This window comes from Manis javanica, chromosome 1, assembly GCF_040802235.1.
Source record: "Manis javanica isolate MJ-LG chromosome 1, MJ_LKY, whole genome shotgun sequence".
In the NCBI taxonomy this organism is placed as follows: Eukaryota; Metazoa; Chordata; class Mammalia; order Pholidota; family Manidae; genus Manis; species Manis javanica.
Window position 1 is genome coordinate 188936230 of NC_133156.1, and position 25014 is coordinate 188961243.

Below are 25014 nucleotides of genomic sequence, written 5' to 3' on the forward strand. Positions count from 1 at the left end.
CCACAATATCTACTATAAGGAAAGGGAGAATGATTCACAGATTTCTGGCTTGTATGATTATGAGCTAGTGATGCCATTGACTGAGTTAGGGAATTCAGGAGACTGAACAGCTCTTGAGGGGGAATTTGATGAGTTACTTTGGATAATCTGAACTTGAGATGACTCAGGATCTCTAGGTGGAGAAGTGGAATGGGGAGTTATATACATGACTCTAGTGCTCTGAAGAGAGATCTGATCAGAAGATATAATTGTAATATACCATCATACAGATGTTAGTTGAGATTATGGTAATGGATGAGGTCACCTAGGGAGAGTATGCACAGCAGGAAAAGAGAAGTCAGTAGTAGCACCCTGGGGAACACCAGCACTAAAGGGTACATCGGAAGATCGTGAAAATACTTGTGTATTGTATTGTATCAAAATTTCATTGGCTTACAATCATGCAATGGCTTTCCATGGATTCCACTAAAGAGTCCACACTCCTTAGCATATTGTACAATATTCCTCATGGTCTCTCTTACCTTTTCTGTGTCTTCTCTTGCCACTCACTGTAACCCCATCTACCACCAATAAAGCTGAGCTCTGAGGAACCTAAATATTCTTTGGTCACATGCCTCTAGAACTCTGCTCTTGCTGCCTTCCACCCCCACCCCCAATGCTCTGGTCCACTTCTCTCTTCCCTTTCCTCCACCAACGTACACAAACACACTAACTCCTGGTCATCCTCAAGTTCAAATGTTCTTTGAAGCATTTCCTGACCTTGCTTGAGTCTGGGGTATTTGTGTATCATATTTCCCTATTATAGTATTTATCATACTAAGTCTGTGTATTTACCGGTCTTCTCTGCACAGTACGTTCTTCGAAAACAAGAAATGTTTTTATATTCTTGTATTTCTATTTTTGGAACCTAATAAAGTATGTGGGACATAGCATACTACATAAATTTTTTAATGAGTAATTACGTGATCTGTAAACATAAGGAATTCCAATCTTGGGACTATTTGAAAACTTCAACTTTTCCTACTCTAAATATGTTTCTAAGCATTCATCTTTTTCTTCCAGGATATGGGGTTCCAGATAGGCAGAGAAAGAAAACAGAACAGATGAGAAGGGTTGCCTTTAGTCCTCTCGAGACCTAGTAACATGCCGTCTTTCACCATAGTCCTTCACAACCTAGTCACACCTGGGTGTCCCGTGTGGGTGTAGACTTAGCTGACCAGCCCAACAGCATGCTCAGACCTCGGTTCAGACTTATTGCTACATATAAGCTTGCCAATATATTAAGCACAGTAAACAATTTTCAATTTTCCACTTATCTTTTCATTTATACCCTATTAAGTTTGTACTTTTTAAAAACTGTAGGCCTTAAAATAAATAAATCCAGTTATTTTATACTGATCAAGTAAAAGATAGCGATCTGAGTCCTGAACTTTTACCTTTGTTGACCTTAGATGTGACTGAGTTAAGAAATGTAACTGAGATTCTGATAGCGGAAATATTCCTAGTAGTTTTATAACCTAATTATTAAGTCACTGGAAGCAACTACATTTCTACAAGTGTCAGGTTAAAAAAACAAACAAACCTGGATATAAGGCAAAGAGGATTCTTTTGAGGGAAGGGAGGGAAACGGCTATTAGTGATTCAGGATTTGTGGAAGAAAATTAAGCAGTAGGGAAGACCGAACTATCGGGAGGAAGTCAGATTTTACTGGGCACTTGTAGGTGGTGAGGCTAAATATGGGAGGTGGAGAGAAGTAGGAAGGACTAGCTAGGGGCGGGATCCCTAGGCACCATAAAACAAGGAGAGCCTTGTTCAGTCAACCGCAGCTCTGAACACGTTCTCTTCCTCAGTGGGTCTGTGACCATAGTAACAGTGTGAGCCTCGCCTCTCATTCTGAGCATGCGCAGTGCAGAACGAGCAGGAAGCGTCTTCAACAACGCTGTATCCTTTTTCTTCCGTCACAGAACTACAACTCCCAAGAGACAACTCGGCGCCTCGAGGCCGCCTCCCGCCGTGGCCCTGCCCTGCCCCCTCCCTCTGGCCACGCCCCCTGTTAGTCCCCTCCCCTCCCTCCAAGTGTGTGTCAGTGACCCAGAGGCGGTGTGAGGCGGAGGGACCGTCGGGGGGCGCCGCCGCCGCCGCCTCCTCCTCCTCCTCCTCCTCCTCCTCCTCCACCAGCAGCACTAGCCTGCCGCGCGGTCGGATCTGCCTCGAGCCCCCGGAAGCGCACCACAAAGCGGGCCCTGCGCCCCTTTTTCCGCCCACGGTTCCTCGGCGCTCGGCTCCGCGGCCAACATTCCCCCTCGCCGGACTTGGCCGGCTGGCGAGGCAGGCGGCGGCGGAACGTGGGCTGTCTGTTCGCTCTCCCCGCGCACGCACACTCCACCGCGTCGCTGCCGCTCTCGGGGCCGTGCTGGGATTCTGGCCGCCAGCAATCGTCCGGTGAGTGGAGCCGCGGCGCGCTGCCGGAGGGTTCGCCGGGGGTGCGGGCAAGGCGGGTGCGCAACTTCCTCGGCGGCTTCCCGCGCGGCCGGCCGGTCTCCCCGCCCGCCTGCGCGCCCCCGCGCCGTAGGCGGCCGAGCGGGGAGTTTACGGCGCCTGCACCCCGCGCCCTCGCAGGAGGAAGCGCCTTTGTGAGAAGCCAGCCCGGCGCGCCCTCCCCCCTCGCCGGGGAGCCGGGCGCGCCGCGGCCAAGTCCGAGCCCCGCGCCCCGCGACCCCCCGCCTGCAGCCGGCGGGGAGCTCCGCGGGGGCGAGGCGGAAGAGAGAAATGAAAGAGAAACAAAGGGGGAGGTGGGCTTTTGTTTGTGCGAATCTGGTAACTTCGTTCTCTTACCTTACATAACGCAGACTTCCAAGTTAGTCATTCTTTTTATTGTTAAACGATTATTGTCATCATCTCAGCGCGTCTCTCGCATTTCCTTTCATCTCTGGATCGCAAGAGCATTTAAAAACACTAATTAATTACACCTCGGGGGCCCCAATGAAACAAGTTAATACGCCTGTTTCCGTGAGTGGGTAAACTGAGGTACGAAAGAGCTCTCTAATTGATGTTTATGCCTGATCTTCCACCGCACCTAGTATCTGAGGATCTGAAGCATTTATGAGTAAGAACTCGTTCACCAGTGCCCCGTGGAAAAGTTAGATGCTTATTTTACTTACAGGTTAACTTAACTCTAAAAGAAGTCTGGGTAATTGTTGGGGAGTTCAGACAATAGTTCTTCTTAGATAGTGTTTGAGTCTTAAAACCTTTAAGAACTCTTGAAAAATGCGCCAAGTGGGAAAAATACAGTAAGTCATGAACTCACCTCACCCATCTACTTTTATACATGCAGGTCTCTTACGAGGCAAGTGATAGGGGTGGGGGTAGATTTAAGTGTAGATTCAACAGATTTTAATCACTACACGCAAGGAAATATGTCTTGGTTTTCACAGAACCAGCAACCTTCTCTCATCGTTTGGTCTTCAGTATATCAGCAAATACTTGAGCACTTAATCCATAAGATGCTCGTTGAAGCTCTAAATGTATGAAAAGGTCATCTATTTGTTTTGGTTCAGAGGCTGTGTACTTTGCTTGCTCTGCAAAACGTTACTTTGTTTTCATAAGCATCTAGTCTTTTGTTTCAGAACTGGCTTGGTCTTTGCGATATTGAATATGTGTTTTATAATTGAGGAGAAAGATAAAGTTTTTTAAATTTGCATACTAGTGAGAATTAAAATTTTGAATTGTGGAGGTTCAGTTTCTTCAGGTCTTCTGTTTCAGCTTATGTTTTCTTTAACAGAAAGTGTTTTCCCAGTGATCAGATTCACATCTTTCAAAACATTGTTCTTATTGTGAAAGTAATCGTAGAGATTTCTTTTGTTGTTTAGTCACACCAACAATCTTTTCTGGAAGAAGATACTTAACTCCCAGGACAAGTGTATTTATTTTGGTAGTTGAACCAAATTGGAAGGTACCAAAAATTTAAATCAAGCATCATTTCTACTAGTTATTTCTTGAGGTGAATAATGATCAGAACTCTAGTATTTTCACTTATCCTAAGTTCTCTTGAACCTAATTTTGTACTGTGTAGATTTTAGATTTTAGACTCTGATGGTTCCCATCAGAAGAGGAAAGTGAGCTATTTCTTGCTGATATTTTTCCACCAGTCTTCTAACCTGTCCCCCTTCTGTAGCGTGTGAAAAGAAGCCATCTTGAGTTTAAAACAGTTGGAAAATCTAACAGTTAAATAAAGAAAACTTCATGTAGTGAAGTGGTTGTAATGCTTCATATAATAAATATACGACTTCTAAAGAAAAAACTGTCACCCAGATTTTTATTAGTGTCACAGAAGTTCTCAAATGTAATTATAGTAGCGTTTATTGACTTGAAAAAGGGGAGCTAGAAATGGTACCTTAGTGGCAGATTTTGGTGGTTGAGGGGGAAATAGGTGCTCTCCCTAAAATTATCGCAAAAGTGACCTTTCACTTGGTTACGTTGAACTTTTTTCTGTAGCATTTACAAAGAGATTTGTATTTTAAGGAAGCTGCTAACAGTGCCTTTTCTCAAGCACTAGAGTCCAAAAGCTCACGTTGTGTTGACTAGGGAAAGCTGCCACTGCACCTAATTTCTTTGGGACCTCTTAAAGGAAATTACTGAACAATATTGGCAGGAAATTGAGTTTAGTACTGTTGAATGCTACTGAGACAAATTTCAAGGGAAAACCTAAGTGTGTTTCCATTTGACTTTGTTTCAGCTTCTTTTTAGATTGTCAAAATGTCACTTGTTCATTAAGAGTTCTCTCATTTTAGAATATACTTTACTGTGGTTATCTTGTAGGTCAGATGATAAGGACTATAATACTATAATAGTCCTACTTTGTGAACAGCTATTTTCAGACAGAAGCTTCTGTAGCCTATAAGGCTTAGAATTGAAAGCTGTCTTGCTAACATTATCACATATGTACATCTTATCATGGCGCATGGTATTTATTGGAACAGAAAGGCTTATATGGATTATTTTATTACACATATTAACTATATATATTAAAATTTCATAATGACAAGTATATGATGGCAGGACATTGTTCTAAAGAGTTTCTTTGGAAAAACCAGATTATTCCAAAGTTACATTTATGTCTTTTAATTGAGGAGAATAAAATAAAGAGCCAGTGGAAAGAAGGAAGAAAGTCAGCAGAATGAAGCATATCTGATGAAGATGTTTATGGAGTACAATATTAAAGATTCCTGGCAACATTATATAAAGGACAAAATTGTTGCTAGAGTCTATAAACAGTGAATTCCACTTAGCAGTTTCAGTTTATAGATTTCTAGCCATCTTTTCCAGATTCCCTCTAAATATATCACACAGGAAAAGTAAATAGGGATTTGGATTGTTGCAGATTTTTTTCACACATGTGGTAGTGGAGGTTTATTGTTGTTTTTCGTTAAGTTTGAACTCTGCCAGAGAAAGTTTTCCCCAGACAAACGTGTGGGAACCTCAAAACAAGAAATACTGGTCGCTGAAAGAACTAGATATAATTTCAGGTTCTACCACTAGCTTTTTAAAATGTTATCTTGAAAGACCATTTATAATTTTTCCAACAGTTGAAAATAATTGTGTAACATTTTATATTTAGTAGGTCCTACATAATTTTGTTTTTGTTGCTGAATGAATTTATAAATAATAAAGAGAAAGCACAAAATTTCTTGAGTGAATGTTAGGGAATTTCTGATTTTTTTAAATAAAAATAAGTGATTGAAACGTACATCTGATTGAAACTTATCAATTACCATATCTTCCTTCAGATATAAACTTACAGGAAAAGAGCTTCATCAGGTAATTTAAGAGAAGTGAGTTGTAAATGAGTCTAAGAGGACCTGATTATTTTTTCAGAATGTTGTACAAGATGTTTTAGGGTTTTTCTTTTGCCCCAATAAACTCCATTTCAGATAGAGTTATGCATAGAATCACCCCTACAATACTTTTAAATATTTTTACTGAAAAATAAAATATGTTGCTGTTGCCAGTAATCATTAATATTGTACTCTCTCCCGGTTAATCTTGACTATTCACATAGGTTTAAGTTTTAATTCAATACACATGTAATTTACTTCCTTTCTGCATAATTTATTGCTGATTTTTATTTTATAATGAACCTCTTGGGCTGTTGTTAATTCTAAAAATATGTAGTGCCCCCATTTCCCATCATCTTCAGCAGTTTCTTTTTCTATTATTTTTTGCCTGCAGTTTGCTTTCTCCCCTAAATTGTATAAAATAAACTAAGAAATGTTTATACATACTTGACAGGAAATACAGTCAGTAATTTATTATCCTAAATGTCAGGTATATTTCAGCATACAAGGTGCATTGAGTCTGTTTTGGAGATAGAAGTGCACTTAATTGAAGGGGGTAGAGCAGGGATTGCGAATAGTTTCACCTTGGGTACCGTATCTGCTAGCTTGATGGTGGCTGCTTAGAGTGTTAGGTTTAGAAAACTGGGAGTCCTAGTTCAGACTCAGCAAGAAAGAGTGCTATGATTAGCAATTTCTGCTTTTGGATGGGCAATGGACTTTTGGTGTCAATGCCAAGTATATGTATTCAGTAAGTATTTATTGAATGCCTTTTATGTGTCTGGCAGTGGTCTAGAAGCTGATATCACACAGATTAAATCTCTGCCTTATGGTGTTTACATTCCAATAATAAGTAAAGAATAAGTAAAATATTTTATATCTTAAGGACAAATGGCCTGGTTTCTTCAAGACATAAATAGCAAGACATAAGAAAGGGAGGGAGAATTGTAAGATTTGGAGAGACTTAAAAGGCATATTCACCACATGCAATGTGTGTACCTTAAGTAGACTTAGATCCTGCCTTGAGCAAACTAAGTGTAAAAAGGTGTTTATGAAAAATTGGAGAAATTTGGACATCAATTGGGTATTTGATTTAAAAGAATTGTTAATATTTTTAGGCTTTTAAACAAGAGTCCTTACCTTTTAGAGATATAATGTATTTATGAATTAAAATACGATCTCTGGATTTTTGCTTTAAAATAACTTGGAGGGGAGAGGAGCATAGATGAAACAAGATGGACCATATATAGAAAATTGTTGAAAGTAAATGATGGATAAATGAGATTTTCATATTTTCTCCATTTTTGTGTATGTTTGAAAATTTCCATCATGAACAATTTTATATGTACACACACACAAGAAAATGAAGCGGAGAAGGGGGAAGAGGGACTATGTGGGATGTGACTATGGTATAGAAGGAGAATGCAGAAAAGACTCATTGAGAAGGTACTAGATATTTGAGTAAAGACCTAAAGTAGGTAGGGGAGTAAGCTTTACAGGTAATCTTGGGGCCCACCATGCCAGGCAGAGGGAACAACAAGTACAATGGCTCTGAGATAGAAGTTTGACTACAAGGTAAGAAAGTACAAGAAAACCAACATGGAGGGGTGTGAGTGAGAGAGTAGCAGGAGATAAAGTCAGGATAAAGGGAAGGGGAGAGGAGACCAGATTGGGTGGGGCCTGGTTTTCCATCCTTCCTTTAAAGTAAGAATATTTATTTTATAAACTTATCTAAAGTAAGTCTTCTGCTTTAGTCACCCTGGAACTACATACTTCAACAGTGCTAGCATTACTCAAAAATACTTTCTGAACCTTTTTAAAATGATCTTCTAAGCCTGTTCAAGAGGCACGTATGAAAATAGGTCCTTTTTTATTTGCTCCTTTTTTAAAAGAAAAGTGGGGTATTAGCCACATGACAGCTCCTTTAATTTCTCAGATATGACTCAGAAAGAATTTTGGACAGAAAGAAAATAAGAAAAAACTTCAGGCTATTTCTCAATATCAGATCCACTCTGAGAAGTCAGGTACTATTTCTGAAAACCAGATCCACCCATAGACTGAAAAAGAGTTTTAATAATGTTCTGGACAATTGTAGCATCATATGGAGTAAGGATATATCATATGAGAGTGACTAATATGGAAGAGACTGTACTCATTGGAATGTTTAAGTTCTGTCTGACACATGAAAACATACATATACACACAAGACCATGGACATTTCTAAATATTTAAGTACAGCAAAACAGTCATTGCAGATAAATGTCATTTGTGGCATGCATTCAAGACTGAAGAGGTGACATGTAATATAATGTAATGAATTTGTCCAACTTTCTTGTTGCTCTGGCCTACACTTGGAGAACCAAAAGACTAGCACACCTGTAGTGTTGGAGATGGATCTGGCTCTCAAGTCTAATATTCATGCTTCAGTTCTTAGATTAGTAGTTTCAGGAATGTGCTGATTTCCCAGTAAGAACAGCTTTTAAATCTTTATTATTAATACTCTAGAAAAATTGAATCTCATCCTCCAAATGTTTGAAAGCCCCCTCAAAACTCCATAAATATGAATTTTAAAAGTCTATTCATGGGACAATATACGTGTAAAGATGACAAGTTTTGAATGATGTTATACTAGTTCATTTTTTATAGAAATAAGTTTTCCAACCTGAGAAACCAATTTCAATGATTTTTACTCTACTGGGAACACTGAATAAAGAAAACCACTGTTTTTCTAGTTAACTATGCACAATGTTTTCTTTTGTATTTTTAACTAATATGTAGACCTTGATGGGATTAAGTAGAATTTGTGAGCCTTTATTATATAATAAATGCCATAAAGAGACCACTAAGACTCTAAGTATGTAACTGTGTAAGGAATACTTTACATAGCTTCCTACTTTAAATATTTCTCAGGAAATTCTTAGGAATCTATTTCTTGAATTCACTCAGTTTTGTCCCTTTGGTGTATATTTATATATATGCATATATAGAGGTAGCTAGACCTTTCTTCATATACTGCACATACTACCAGGATTGAGCTGTTAGGCTGGATTATTTTTTAATCTGTTAGCATGGAACACAGAGCCCCTGTTTAATTCTTGGGTTTCCCATTAGCTCTGAAAGTCTTTAACAAGCTATCTTTGATTCATCTGTACAATAAAAGTGGCAGTAGTTTTCCATAAAGGTCTTTGAAGCTCTGTGATGGTGACCATATTGATGTGTGGCTCATTTTCGAAACAGCTTTCAGTATGTTGGTTTGGTGGTAGGATTATGAATCTGTTTTTCATTTCCATTTTTGTGGAGTAAATAAATAACTTATGATGGAGGAGGAAGACGGGGAGGGGAGGAGCAAAAAAAGGAAGAAAACGTTGGCTCTCACAAAATGCAAACATAACCATGGATAATTCTTGTAACTTGGCTCTACTTAAGTGTCCATGATCTAATGAGCTAAGATCCGAATTTATAAATTGAGAATAGTAAGAATAATATTACAGCTTCAGTTTCACAGGAAAAAAGTTGTTTTGTAAAAGGGACCTCTTACATTTCATGTTGACTTAAACATTATGACTGTGATAAAGTCTATATAATTAATTTTAGAATTAATAATAATGATGATGATGACTAATAATAATAAAGAATTATTTGAAAATTCAGTCTTTCTTACGCCCTATAGATTTTTGCAGCATCAGGTTCCAGGTTATTCTTACCAGCTTGTGCATTGCAAGATACTTCTATCCCACATCCCTGCAGGTCTCACTTTATCTCTCTAACATTGATCTCTTCTTCACTTTGTCACTGGCTCTATTTTTCTTCCTTTGCCCATTGCTCTTCCACAGTGTTTTCCACGTTTGTCTGTCGGTTTTTAATACTTATAAGGTGGACTTGGAGTGAATTATGGGCCTTAAAGAAGTAACATGTAGGTGGCAAGCATGACACTTTTCCTGTTTGTGTCTTACTTAGCTTCTGTATATCTTGCCCTTTTTTTGGTGTGTGTTCTGGTGGAGAGATGATGTAGTCCATCAGCCAGACTACCAAGAGGTAACTTTGTGACCTATAGAATAATGTAGGAAACAGTAATAAGCTCAGTGATTTGAAAGCCTTGTACACTAATCTGGCATCCATCCAGAACCTATACCTAAACTAGCAAAATTTGATAGTAGAATTAACAGATAACTGGAATTTCAAAAGCTGTTTTTCAGCTTTTGGTTTATGTTGTCTTTTCCAAAAATGTCAAACAATCATAGACTTCATCATTACTGTAATAATAATTAATCATAAATGGCCTTGGGGAAAAACTGTGTCTGGACTTCTGTTCCTTGATAGTTAAGAGGAAAGGATAAAATCAGTAATGTGGTAAGGAAGTTTGTAATTTCTTCTTCCTTCCATGGAATGAATTATAAGGTGATTGGCCCTGATTTTTTACTAGATGGTAGATGCTCATTGTATGTAGTGTTCAACATATCAGTTGGCTTAATCTTTCAAGGCACAATTAAGTTTAATTTTAGTTTTTAACAGTAAGTAAAAACAATTGGAGGTGCTTTGTTGGTTCTTCAGAACCTTATATTCCTAGTTCTTGGCAGATATTATCCACAGGACTTAATGTTCCACTGGGCTTATGCCAGATTCAGTGAACTGCGTATCCTAGAAACACTAAAAGCTGATTTTCTTTAATTTTAGATTACAGTTAACATAACAGATTTTTCTTCTCATTGTTTCTCACTACCATACGTTAAATTTACCAAAAGGACCAAAACATCCAAATTACAAAACTAGTTAAGTTTATCATTCATGAGAAAATGTGTTAAATGTGTATCTTTTGTAAAGTGCTGGCTGCTTCTGATTAGAAACCACAGCTCTTTAGACAGACTTCATGTAATTGAAAGCTTTTAAAATTAATCGCTTTGTTGTAATTTTCATTTAAAATGGGATGATTCTGTCTCTGAACTAGTCCTACCAGTTCACCAAAGGAGCAATGAATTATGAGGTAGAGTCTGATCTGTTCGGCACAGAGCAAATCTGTGACTTTAGTAATACCAGACCTTTTTTAACATCACTGACACTTAGTCAACAACAAAAAAGAAAATCACATTTTGCTAAAGCTTCTTTGTTGTGTCTTTTTTAGAAATGGCATGCCAATTTACTTGCTTATAGTTCAGCTCTTATTAAAGACCAGTTTTTTAAGGCTTTAGCCAGAATTTGCCTCCTGAAGCTATCTTTAAAATGGCTTCCAAAAAGGATTTGCTAGGTTTCAGAACTGAGTAGGCTGTTAATGATTCAATATGCCCCCTCATTCTCCTCCTACTTCTTAAGTTAAAAGCTCCTTCATAGCATCTAGGTGCCTTGAGTCATCATGGCTAAACTGTAAAGAAGAATTGTTACATGGAAAAAACTCACCATGAAGTAAAATTGTCAGAAAACAATCTGAGTCAGAGATCATTCAGTGATCACAGTGATAGAACATAGAGGTTGTGGGCTTCATTTAAATCATTGAATGTACTTACATATGTGTTTATTACAAGACTTGTAGATGCTGAGAAACTTGGCTATTCCCAGTTTTTATTAGTTTGATTTTTTTTTTTGGTCAATTACATGAAAAGGATTTCATACTGAATTTCTTTTTTGAATACATGTACCCAGAAGTGCTATTGCTGGGTGCCATGGACCACACTTTATAAAAGGATTATGTTGGTATACATAATACAGGAGAAGCAGTATGATTCAGGATAATACCACTATATCAGAAGGCAAGAGACCTAGAGTTTTGGTCCATTTATTCAGTATGTGCCTCATGTATTTCACTTAACCTCTGTGTACCTCAGTTTACTTGTCATTACAAGGTCAGGAACTCTGTGATGATAGCCCTCTTTGGAATCCACCCATGGGGGATATAGCTAATAGCTGACACTAGACTGGTTCCACACTCCTTTTTGGTACAGCACTGTCAGCGGCTCTGTAGTTGGCATTCTAGATGAAATCTGTCATTTCAACCTTATGAAGTCTTTAGTCCCATGATTCCATGACTTTAAATGATTTGCCTTTAGAAAATATCTCTCTTTTCTGAGTTTGTACTCTCTTCATGTTGAGCTTTCAGGGTTGAAACTTACTGGATGAATTTAAGAATTTTTGTAGGCAGGGATAGCATGTTTCACATAATGTTATAGACTGAATGTTTGTGTCTCTCTGCAACCCAAATTCATATATTGAAACCTAATCCCCAGTACCAGTATGTATTTGAACATAGGGCTTTTGGGAGGTGATTAGGTCATGAGGGCAGAGCCCTCATGAATGAGATTAGTGGCATTACGAAAGACCCCAAAGAGATCCCTCATTCCTTCTGTCATATGAAGATGCAGCAAAAAAATGTCCATCTCTGAACCAAGAAGTGGGCCGCTACCAGGCACCAAATCTGCCAGTGCCTTGATCTTGGACTTCCCAGTCACCAGAACTGGGAGAAATAAATATCTTGTTTGTAAGCCACCCAGTCTGTGGTGTCTGTTACAGCAGCCAAAAGGACTAAGACTTGTAATGTTAGAAACAAATGTTTGGAGAAAATTTCATGGTGACACTTAAAATTCCAAATGGAGTGGAAACAAATCAAAATGCTCAGTGATAACTGGATTTGAACTCATTTCAACTCCTAAGTGTTTCAATTGGCAAAAACCTCAGGTTAGTGATACTGTGTCTGTTTGGAGGGCACATAATGAAGCAGAACCAATAGTAGATTGAGAGACAGGAGGCCTGAGTTTGAGTTCTGCAAGCTGTTTTTAATCTGATTTGTGTGTTCATCTTTGTAATGGTACTAGACCCTTACTTCCCAAACATTAAGTGTATTATATGAATTATCTGGGGGTCATATTAAGATGAATGTTCTTATTCAGTTAAGTCTATGTGAACCTTGAGATTCTGCATTTTTAACAAGTACTCATATGTGCTACTGCTGGGTGCCATGGGCCACCCTTTATAAAAGTACTTTGATGGTAGGAGGTCCCTTCTGGCTGGGTCTTTAAATCTTAACTCTTCTTTCTCTTCAGCTCTTTCACATCAAATTTCATTAAACGTACTCATTTTGAAATCAAATTCCTAGACTCGTTCCCTATTTTCTCTGACAGCTTACATAGTTTTGCTGTTTTTCCCTCTCCAGAACCTACTTCATAGGTGGTCATGCAAGTTAAAGGTAAGGTAGTATAAAAGAAAGAGGCTTTGACTTCAAGAAAACTGAATTCAGGCCCCTCCCCCACTGATCAGCTGTTGTCTCAGTTTACTTGACCTCGTAAAGCTTTGAATACCGTCCTAGTAGGGTTGTTGAAAGGAACAGGAATAATATACAAAGCACTGTCAGGCATGAAGTAGGTTCTCAAAATTGAAAGTTATTTTTATTATTCTTAATTGCATCCTGATTTGGTTTTGTAGAGGAGAAAAAAGAAAAGGAACTATCTGTCCCCAGCCCAGGACCTCCTTTCTGTGTGCCACATTTAAATTTTCAACTGCCTACTAGTCATACTAAGCCAAATTCTTAAAACTTACTGTAGTCAAAAAGATCTCTTTGTTTTTCTTTCCATATCTGTTCTGCCTTCTTCAAGCCTAATGGGAGTTAATGTTTCACTCTGTACATGCCCAAGCCAGGAACCTGTTGGTTCTTCTTGGTTTCTCAAGTACCACTTTTCTCTACCTTCACTTCACCGTCTCAGAGAAGCCCTTTTCCTCTTCACCCAGGCAGTTTGTATTTGGTCTTACTGGTTCTAGTTTCCTTATGTTTGTCATATCCTCTCTCTCACACATCTTGCATTCTGCTTTCAAAGCTATTTTCCAAAAAAATCTTATTTTTTTAACCAGTATTTCTTGAATACCTCCTATGTAGAAGTCACTGTGCAGGCATTGTGTGTATGGTGAGAGAACGAAGTGAGACAGTTCCTAATGAAAAGCACAGACTATGGAGGGAAATAGATGCTATACACAAGTATGTGTGTAAGTAAATAAAAAACAAGGTGCTATGAGAGAGAATAACAGGATGAGACCTGTGTTACATTGGGTGGCCAGAAAAAGCTTTCTAAGGAATTAACACACTGCTATCTCAAGAATGAGGAGGAGGAGCCAGCTAGGCAACACAATATTGTTCCAAGCTGAGGGTACAGCATGAGCGAAGACCCAGAGGTGGGAGAGGTGAATATGTTTTAGAAGTGAAACGATAGGACCTGCTGATGGATAAGATATGGAGGATGAGGCAAAAAGAGTTGTTAAGAACTTCTAGGTTTCTCATATGAGCAATTACTGGATTAATAGTGTTGCCATTTACTGAAATAGATAGCGGTAGGGTAGGTTGGAGCAGGGGTAGAATTATGAGTTAGTCAGGTTTGAGAAGCTGAAAAAAAAAATGTAGTATGTCAGTCCCCTCTGGTTCCCTGTTTCCTGTAAGATCTGTTCCAAATTCTGTCATGGCTTACAGAGTCCTTCGATAGTTGACCCTAACCTCTCTCTCTTACTTCTCCCTCATGTTACCTTCATTACTGTACTCAAGCCATAATGAAATTTTTACTGTTCTCAAAACAGTTTGGAGATGTGTGTTTGCTTTTGCAAATGTTATTCACTTTGCCTGGAATAAACATCTCTGGCTAAGGGCTTCACATCCTTCAAAGCCCATCTTGAATATTCTATAGAATCTTCTCTAATTTCTCCATGTTTAGGTTAGAATTCTGGCCTTTTTACTGTCATTTGGTTAATACCTGTTACAGCACTTACCATATTATACTAGAATTTCTCATTCAACTTTTTAGACACATTTCACCAAACTAGGAGCTGCATGGGTACAAATATCTAAGCTCTTCCCAGGATCTCACAGGGCACAAAGTTGCTGCTCAGAAAATGAGTAAGTGGATATTGTTCTCACATAGCAGTCATAACTCCACCCCCTAAACTGGGTTAGTGTTCTTGGCTTCCATGGAGCCCAGACACTATTTTCAACATGTTATATTGACATTAAATCATTTCATGTAAGTTTCTCAAGAACAGGAATTGAATCTTGTTTTTCTTTGTCTCCACAGTGCCCAATACTGTGCTTACCTTGCAATCAGGAAAATTCCATTGAACCATGGCCTCACTGTGGAATACCTTATCCACAGAATTCTGGGCGAATGCACCTTATGAGGGCTGGAGGTAGGAAGAAGGGAAAGCCAGTATGACTATTAACATATCTCAACAATAGCTTGCTTGCTATTATGGATAAAAAGATACATAAGTATGCTCACATTAAATCCCATTATTCCTTTGAAGTAGCTGTGGAAATGACTTATCTCCATGTTGTTAAATGCAGTGATACTTTTTCAGTATTCATTTTGCCTGACCCCTCAGCAGCATTTGAAATTGCTGGCTACTTCCTCCTTTTTTTTTTTTTTTTTTTTTTTTTAAATTTTTTATTAAGGTATTATTGATATACACTCTTATGAAGGTTTCACATGAAAAAACAATGTGGTTACTACATTTAGAAATGGTAACAAGTTTGCCCAGTAGAGAAGGCATCAATGTGTACATCTATTAGTTTGATTAAAATTGAGCACTGTATATGTCAGGCATTGTACATGGCCCTCATGGAGTTTACATTCCAGTGAGGGAAACAGCAAAGTCATTTCAGACTGTGATAAATACAATGAAAGAGCCAAAGAGAGTAACAGGAATGAGCTAGGGGTAACTGGGAAGCCAGGTTGGAGGACCACTTTACACTGTGTGCTCAGAGAGGGCCTCTTGGAGGAGCCCAAGTATAAAGGTTGAGAAGAAGTCAGTCATAAAATGTTCCAGGCAGCGAGAATTATCACGTGCTGAGGTAGGCATGGTTCGCCTGCGTGTTACAGTAATAGAAAGACGGCCACTCTGAGTGCGGGGGAGTAGGACACAAGGTGAGGCTGATGAGGCTGGCCACGGAGGAGGAAGCAAGATAAGGCAGGGCAGCATGTGCCATGGTAAGGAGGCTGGATTTTATTCTGCAGACACTTTCTCTTTTCTTTAAGGAGCATCAATTTCAAAAGCCTACAGAGTTGATCTAACTGCTTATCACCCTGCACTTTTTCTGTCTTACCCAATAATGATAGTATCAGATAAATCATTTTGAAACATGACATTATAATGTAATTAATGTAAGGTTATACCTTGTTCTGAATCATAAAATTCTTATTAGAAGGAAACCCTTGAGGAAAAACAAGGTTTTAGCTGTTAGAAATAAAGCACGTATGAACATTTGTGTATAGGATTTTGTGTAAACATAAATTTCTATTTATCTGATGTAAACGCCTAACAGTGCAATTTCTGAGTCACAGTAAATATGTGTTTCACCTTTTAAGAAATGGAGAAATTATTTTACAAAGTGACTTCCCCATTTTATATTCCTACCAGGAACATGATTCAGTTTCTCTCATCTCTACTAGCATTTGGTGTTGTCACTACTTTTCACAGTAACTATCTGATAGGAATGTAGTAACATCTCTTTGTGGTCTTAATTTGCATTTCCCTAATGGCTAGCAATGTTGAACACCTCTTCATGTGCTTGTCTTCTGTATAACCATTTTGGTGAGATTCCTGTTTGTTTACCTTTTTTTTTTTTTTTTTTTTTTTTTTTAGAGGGCATCTCTCATATTTATTGATCAAATGGTTGTTAACAACAATAAAATTCAGTATAGGGGGGTCAATGCTCAATGTACAATCATTAATCCATCTCAAGCCTAATTCTCGTCAGTCTCCAATCTTCTGAAGCATAACGAACAAGTTCTTACATGGTGAACGAATTCTTACAGAGTGAATAAATTCTTACATGGTGAACAGTACAAGGGCATTCATCACAGAAACTTTCGGTTTTGATCATGCAATATGACCTATAAACCATCAGGTCAAATATGAATATTCATTTGATTTTTGTACTTGATTTATATGTTGATCCCACATTTCTCCTATTATTATTATTATTTTTATTTTTAATAAAATGCTGAAGTGGTAGGTAGATGCAAGATAAAGGTAGAAAACATAGTTTAGTGCTGTAAGAAGGCAAATGTAGATGATCAGATGATCAGGTGTGTGCCTATGGACTAAGTATTAATCCAGGCTAGACAAGGGCAGCAAGACATCCACGGATGCAGAAGATTTCTCTCAAAGCAGGGGGGGTGAGGTTCTGAGCCTCACCTCTGTTGACCCCCAAATTCTCACCTGATGGCCCCCCTGCGACTGTGCCTGTCTTAGGTTGTTCCTCCCTTGAGGAATCTTACCCGTCTCTGGCTAACCAGTCATCTTCCGGGGCCATACAGGGAAATGTAAAGTTGGTAAGTGAGAGAGAAGCCATATTGTTTGCAAAGGTTAGCTTTTTACTTCTTTGCAGATTTATGCCCTGTGGCTTCTATGCCCAGCACTTGTCTCGAGGTATCTTTACCACCTGGAGGAATTATGATACTCGGTAAATTCGATATGAGGCACGAATTCTATTTAAAGTTTGTAATTAGGAAGGAAGAAGAAAAGCTATAGATGTAGCATATGAAGGAAACTTGGGAGGATTGATTATTTCTTTGACATATCTTCTTGTATAGTACCTTAAGTATGTATAGGTTTTAAACTACTAACTAATTTGCACACACATATTGACATAATAGGAATACGGTGACATAAACAAAGCAAATCTATAATTACCAGCCATCTCCAGTGAAGCCAAGAAAACCATTTAGGCACCCTAGGCATTTGTGAAAATTTATCTATGATATGATGGATATTTTCCAACTGTACTTGAACCATCAGACAAATTAAAGCAGCCCATTTCTGGGATCTGTTCACATCCCATATGTTCTTTTAACCATAGATAGTCTATAGTCATGAGATTTTGGGGTGCTACAACTTGCACCCCTCCCAACTCCTGGTTGAGTTCCAACAGTACAGATCCAGTCAAATTCGTTGTCTCACTGTATGCACATGCCAGCCTAGACATCTCCCTCCTCCTTCTTATGGCGAGTCCAGGAGACGGTGGGCTGGATGCAGCCACAACCGCAGCATCGTCCGGATCCCTGTGGAGGCTTTTTGATGATCATCCCCCGGCACGAGTCCTCCAGAGAGTGCTGATGCCGGAAGCTCCTCCTCATATCGTATCTTAGTTCATTTTCTGGGTATCCAAGCTAGGCCTTGATCTTCTGCGTAGAGACAAACAGACCCTTTGCCCACACTTTGACATGCCCTCTATACCACTGTGCAGAACTCATTGGAGGTCAGCACACAGTAACTGCTTTTTTTTTTTTTTTTTAATTAAGAGAAAGGAATATTATCAGAAAAGAGTACCTCCATAGCTGATCATCTGACACCCTTTAAGTGATCAACATTAAGGATATTTAAAGCATGCGTTGATCTTTGATTTACCAATAGTTTTATCCTGTTAAGGAGTAATCCCCCTTTTCTTTCTTTCTTTCTTTTTTTTTTTTTTTTTTTTAAATTTTTAATCTACACTTACCTGAAGAATACTATGTTTACTATGCTCTCCCCTATATCAGGTCCCCCCTAACAACCACATTACGGTTACTGTCCATCAGCTTAGCAAAATGTTGTAGAGTCACTACTTGTCCTCTCTGTGTTGTGCAGCCCACCCTCCCCTTTCTCCCTCCCCCCCATGCATGCTAATCTTAATACCCCCCTTCTTCTTCCCCCCCCTTATCCCTCCCTGCCCACCCATCCTCCCCAGTTCCTTTCCCTTTGGTACCTGTTAGTCCATTTTTGGGTTCTGTAATTCTGCTGCTGTTTTGTTCCTTCAGTTTTTCCTTTGTTCCTATACTCCTCAGATGAGTGAAATCATTTGGTATTTCTCTTTCTCCGCTTGGCTTATTTCACTGAGCATAATACTCTCCAGCTCCATCCATGTTGCTGCAAATGGTTGGATTTTTCCACTTCTTATGGCTGAGTAGTATTCCATTGTGTATATGTACCACATCTTCTTTATCCATTCATCTACAGATGGACATTTAGGTTGCTTCCAATTCTTGGCTATTGTAAATAGTGCTGCGATAAACATAGGAGTGCATCTGTCTTTCTCAAACTTGATTGCTGCGTTCTTAGGGTAAATTCCTAGGAGTGGAATTCCTGGGTCAAATGGTAGGTCTGTTTTGAGCATTTTGATGCACCTCCATACTGCTTTCCACAATGGTTGAACTAATTTACATTCCCACCAGCAGTGTAGGAGGGTTCCCCTTTCTCCACAGCCTCGCCAACATTTGTTGTTGTTTGTCTTTTGGATGGCAGCTATCCTTACTGGTGTGAGGTGATACCTCATTGTAGTTTTAATTTGCATTTCTCTGATAATTAGCGATGTGGAGCATCTTTTCATGTGTCTCTTGGCCATCTGTATTTCTTTTTTGGAGAACTTTCTGTTCAGTTCCTCTGCCCATTTTTTAATTGGGTTATTTGTTTTTTGTTTGTTGAGGCGTGTGAGCTCTTTATATATTCTGGACGTCAAGCCTTTATCAGATCTGTCATTTTCAAATATATTCTCCCATACTGTAGGGTTCCTTTTTGTTCTATTGATGGTGTCTTTCGCTGTACAGAAGCTTTTCAGCTTAATGTAGTCCCACTTGCTCATTTTTGCTGTTGTTTTCCTTGCCCGGGGAGATATGTTCAAGAAGAGATCACTCATGTTTATGTCTAAGAGGTTTTTGCCTATGTTTTTTTCCAAGAGTTTAATGGTTTCGTGACTTACATTCAGGTCTTTGATCCATTTTGAGTTTACCTTTGTATATGGGGTTAGACAATGGTCCAGTTTCATTCTCCTACATGTAGCTGTCCAGTTTTGCCAGCACCATCTGTTGAAGAGACTGTCATTTTGCCATTGTATGTCCATGGCTCCTTTATCAAATATTAATTGACCATATATGTTTGGGTTAATTTCTGGGGTCTCTAATCTGTTCCACTGGTCTGTGGCTCTGTTCTTGTGCCAGTACCAAATTGTCTTGATTACTATGGCTTTGTAGTAGAGCTTGAAGTTGGGGAGTGAGATCCCCCCTACTTTATTCTTCTTTTTCAGGATTGCTTTGGCTATTCGGGGTCTTTGGTGTTTCCATATGAATTTTTGAATTATTTGTTCCAATTCATTGAAGAATGTTGCTGGTAATTTGAGAGGGATTGCATCAAATTTGTATATTGCTTTCGGCAGGATGGCCATTTTGACGATATTAATTCTTCCTAGCCATGAGCATGGGATGAGTTTCCATTTATTAGTGTCCCCTTTAATTTCTCTTAAGAGTGACTTGTAGTTTTCAGAGTATAAGTCTTTCACTTCCTTGGTTAGGTTTATTCCTAGGTATTTTATTCTTTTTGATGCAATGGTGAATGGAATTGTTTTCCTGATTTCTCTTTCTATTGATTCGTTGTTAGTGTATAGGAAAGCTACAGATTTCTGTGTGTTGATTTTGTATCCTGCAACTTTGCTGTATTCCGATATCAGTTCTAGTAGTTTTGGAGTGGAGTCTTTAGGGTTTTTTATGTACAGTATCATATCATCTGCAAATAGTGACAGTTTAACTTCTTCTTTACCAATCTGGATTCCTTGTATTTCTTTGTTTTGTCTGATTGCCGTGGCTAGGACCTCCAGTACTATGTTAAATAACAGTGGGGAGAGTGGGCATCCCTGTCTGGTTCCCGATCTCAGTGGAAATGCTTTCAGCTTCTCGCTGTTCAGTATAATGCTGGCTGTGGGTTTATCATATATGGCCTTTATTATGTTGAGGTACTTGCCCTCTATTCCCATTTTGCTGAGAGTTTTTATCATGAATGGATGTTGAATTTTGTCAAATGCTTTTTCAGCATCTATGGAGATGATCATGTGGTTTTTGTCTTTCTTTTTGTTGATGTGGTGGATGATGTTGATGGATTTTCGAATGTTGTACCATCCTTGCATCCCTGGGATGAACCCCACTTGGTCATGGTGTATGATCCTTTTGATATACTGTTGAATTCTGTTTGCTAATATTTTATTGAGTATTTTTGCATCTACGTTCATCAGGGATATTGGTCTGTAATTTTCTTTTTTGGTGGGGTCTTTGCCTGGTTTTGGTATTAGGGTGATGTTGGCTTCATAGAATGAGTTTGGGAGTATTCCCTCTTCTTCTATTTTGTGGAACACTTTAAGGAGAATGGGTATTATGTCTTCTCTGTGTGTCTGATAAAATTCCGAGGTAAATCCGTCCGGCCCCGGGGTTTTGTTCTTGGGTAGTTTTTTGATTACTGTTTCAATTTCTTTGCTTGTAATTGGTTTGTTTAACTTTTGTGTTTCTTCCTTGGTCAGTCTTGGGAGGTTGTATTTTTCTAGGAAGTTGTCCATTTCTTCTAGGTTTTCCAGCTTGTTGGCATATAGGTTTTCATAGTAGTCTTTAATAATTCTTTGTATTTCTGTGGAGTCTGTCGTGATTTTTCCATTCTCATTTCTGATTATGTTGATTTGTGTTGACTCTCTTTTTCTCTTAATAAGTTGGGCTAGAGGCTTATCTATTTTGTTTATTTTCTCAAAGAACCAGCTCTTGGTTTCGTTGATTTTTGCTATTGTTTTATTCTTCTCAATTTTGTTTATTTCTTCTCTGATCTTTATTATGTCCCTCCTTCTGCTGACTTTAGGCCTCATTTGTTCTTCTTTTTCCAGTTTTAATAATTGTGATGTTAGACTATTCATTTGGGATTGTTCTTCCTTCTTCAAGTGTGCCTGGATTGCTATATACTTTCCTCTTAAGACTGCTTTCGCTGCATCCCACAGAAGTTGGGGCTTAGTGTTGTTGTTGTCATTTGTTTCTATATATTCCTTGATCTCTATTTTGATTTGTTCATTGATCCATTGATTATTTAGTAGCATGTTGTTAAGCCTCCATGTGTTTGTGAGCCTTTTTGTTTTCTTTGTAGAATTTATTTCTACTTTCATACCTTTGTGGTCTGAAAAATTGGTTGGTAGAATTTCAATATTGTGGAATTTACTGAGGCTCTTTTTGTGAGCTAGTATGTGGTCTATTCTGGAGAATGTTCCATGTGCACTTGAGAAGAATGTATATCCTGTTGCTTTTGGATGTAAAGTTCTATAGATGTCTATTAGGTCCATCTGTTCTAGTGTGTTGTTCAGTGCCTGTGTGTCTTTACTTATTTTCTGCCCGGTGGATCTATCCTTTGGGGTGAGTGGTGTGTTGAAGTCTCCTACAATGAATGCATTGCAGTCTATTTCCCTCTTTAGTTCTGTTAGTATTTGCTTCACATATGCTGGTGCTCCTGTATTGGGTGCATATATATTTAGAATGGTTATATCCTCTTGTTGGACTAAGCCCTTTATCATTATGTAGTGGCCTTCTTTATCTCTTGTTACTTTCTTTGTTTTGAAGTCTATTTTGTCTGATATTAGTACTGCAACCCCTGCTTTCTTCTCACTGTTGTTTGCCTGAAATATGTTTTTCCATCCCTTGACTTTTAGTCTATGCTTATCTTTGGGTTTAAGGTGAGTTTCTTGTAAGCAGCATATAGATGGGTCTTGCTTTTTTATCCATTCTATTACTCTATGTCTTTTGATTGGTGCATTAAGTCCATTTACATTTAGGGTGACTATTGAAAGATATGTACTTATTGCCATTGCAGGCTTTAGATTCGTGGTTACCAAAGGTTCAAGGTTAGCTTCTTTAGTATCTTACTGCCTAACTTAGCTCGCTTATTGAGCTGTTGTATACACTGTCTGGAGAGTCTTTTCTTCTCTCCCTTCTTATTCCTCCTCCTCCCTTCTTCATATGTTGTGTGTTTTGTTCTGTGCTCTTTTTAGGGGTGCTCCCATCTAGAGCAGTCCCTGTAGGATGCCCTGTAGAGGTGGTTTGTGGGAAGCAAATTCCCTCAGCTTTTGCTTATCTGGGAATTGTTTGATCCCACCATCATATTTAAATGATAGTCGTGCTGGATACAGTATCCTTGGTTCAAGGCCCTTCTGTTTCATTGCATTAAGTATATCATGCCATTCTCTTCTGGCCTGTAGGGTTTCTGTTGAGAAGTCTGATGTTAGCCTGATTGGTTTTCCTTTATAGGTGACCTTTTTCTCTCTAGCTGCCTTTAAAACTCTTTCCTTGTCCTTGATCCTTGCCATTTTAATTATTATGTGTCTTGGTGTTGTCCTCCTTGGATCCTTTCTGTTGGGGGTTCTGTATAATTCCATGGTCTGTTCGATTATTTCCTCCCCCAGTTTGGGGAAGTTTTCAGCAATTATTTCTTCAAAGACACTTTCTATCCCTTTTCCTCTTTCTTCCTCTTCTGGTATCCCTATAATACGAATGTTTTTCCTTTTGTATTGGTCACATATTTCTCTTAGTGTTGTTTCATTCCTGGAGATCCTTTTATCTCTCTCTATGTCAGCTTCTATACGTTCCTGTTCTCTGGCTTCTATTCCTTCAATGGCCTCTTGCATCTTATCCATTCTGCTTATAAATCCTTCCAGGGATTGTTTCACTTCTGTGATCTCTTTCCTGACATCTGTGATCTCCTTCCGGACTTCATCCCACTGCTCTTGCATTTTTCTCTGCATCTCATCCCACTGCTCTTGCATTTTTCTCTGCATCTCATCCCATTGCTCTTGCATTTTTTTCTGCATCTCTGTCAGCATGTTCATGATTTTTATTTTGAATTCTTTTTCAGGAGGACTAGTTAGGTCTGTCTCCTTCTCAGGTGTTGTCTCTGTGATCTTTGTCTGCCTGTAGTTTTGCCTTTTCATGGTGATAGAGATAGTCTGCAGAGCTGGTACAAGTGACCGCTGGAAGAGCTTCCCTTCTTGTTGGTTTGTAGCCTTTTCCTGGGAGAATAGCGACCTCTAGTGGCTTGTGCTGGGCAGCTGTGCGCAGACAGGGCTTCTGCTTCCTGCCCAGTTGCTTTGGGGTTTATCTCCACTGTTGCTGTGGGCTTGGCCTGGCTGGGGCTGTTCCTCCAAAATGGTGGAGCCCCGTTAGAGGGGGAGCAGCCAGGAGACTATTTATCTCCGTAAGGGGCCTCTGTGCTCCCTGCTGCCCAGGGGGTTAGAGTGCCCAGAGATCCCCAGATTCCCTGCTTCTGGTCTAAGTGACCTGTCCTGCCCCTTTAAGATTTCCAAAAAGCACTCTCCAAACCAAAACAACAACAGCAACAATGAGAGAGGGAACAGAAAGGAAAAAAAAAAGAAAAAACACGCGATTTTTTTTTTTTTTTTCCTCAGGTGCCGGTCCCAGGCACCCGCGCACTGGTCCTGCTGCCCTGTCTCCCTAGCACCAGGGTCCCTGTCCTTTCAAGGCTTCCAAAAAGCACCCACCCACCGGTCCCGCAGGGAAGGAACGCTCAATATTCTTGGTCCTCAGGCACTGGTCCCACGCACCCGCTCACCAGTCCTGCCGCCCTGCCTCCCTAGCACCGGGGTCCCTGTCCCTTCAAGGCTTCCAAAAAGCACTTGGCAAAAAGAGAGAAAAAAAAAGGGGAAAAACGCGCGATTTCTTCCGTCCTCAGGTGCTGGTCTCAGGCACCCACCCACCGGTCCCACAGGGAAAAATGCGGGATATTCTTTGTCCTCAGGTGCCGGTCCCAGGCACCCGCTCACCAGTCCCGCCGCCCTGCCTCCCTAGCACCGGGGTCCCTGTCCCTTTTAGGCTTCCAAAAAGCACTCGCAGAAAAGAGAAAAAAAAAAGGGGAAAAACGCGCGATTTCCTCTGTCCTCAAGTGCCGGTCTCAGGCACCCGCCCACCGGTCCCGCAGGGAAAAACGGGGGATATTCTTTGTCCTCAGGCGCCGGTCCCAGCCACCCGATCACCAGTCCCGCCACCGTGCCTCCCTAGCACTGGGGTCCCCGTCCCTTCAAGGCTTCCAAAAAGCGCTTGCCAAAAAGAGAAAAAAAAAAAAAGGGGAAAAACGCGCGACCTCCTCCGTCCTCAGGCACTGGTCTCAGGCACCCGCCCCCAGGTCTCGCAGGGAGAAACGCGGGATATTCTTTGTCCTCCGGCGCCGTTCCCAGGCACCTCCTCACCGGTCCCGCCACCCTGCCTCCCCAGCAACGGGGGCCCGTCCCTCTAAGGCTTCCAAAAAGCGCTCTCCAAAAAAAAAAAACTGCTCCAGTTTCTCTCCACCCGCCGGGAGCCGGGGGGAGGGGCGCTCGGGTCCCGCCGGGCTGGGGCTTGTATCTTACCCCCTTCACAAGGCACTGGGTTCTTGCAGGTGTGGA

At 39.8% G+C, this 25014-nt stretch overlaps 1 protein-coding gene across 2 annotated transcripts in view; it reads left to right on the plus strand.

Moving 5' to 3' along the window:
* Positions 1-2081: 2081 nt before the first annotated feature.
* The window catches only part of PELI1 (pellino E3 ubiquitin protein ligase 1), a 57901-nt gene continuing 34968 nt past the window's right edge, over positions 2082-25014 (plus strand). The window contains exons 1-3 of one of the 2 annotated variants that reach the window (XM_073212572.1): positions 2082-2442; positions 14600-14691; positions 14867-14978. The gene's annotated coding sequence lies outside the window, so the exon portion shown is untranslated. The remainder of the gene's footprint in view (positions 2443-14599; positions 14692-14866; positions 14979-25014) is intronic. The other variant, XM_073212562.1, reaches the window with a different exon arrangement.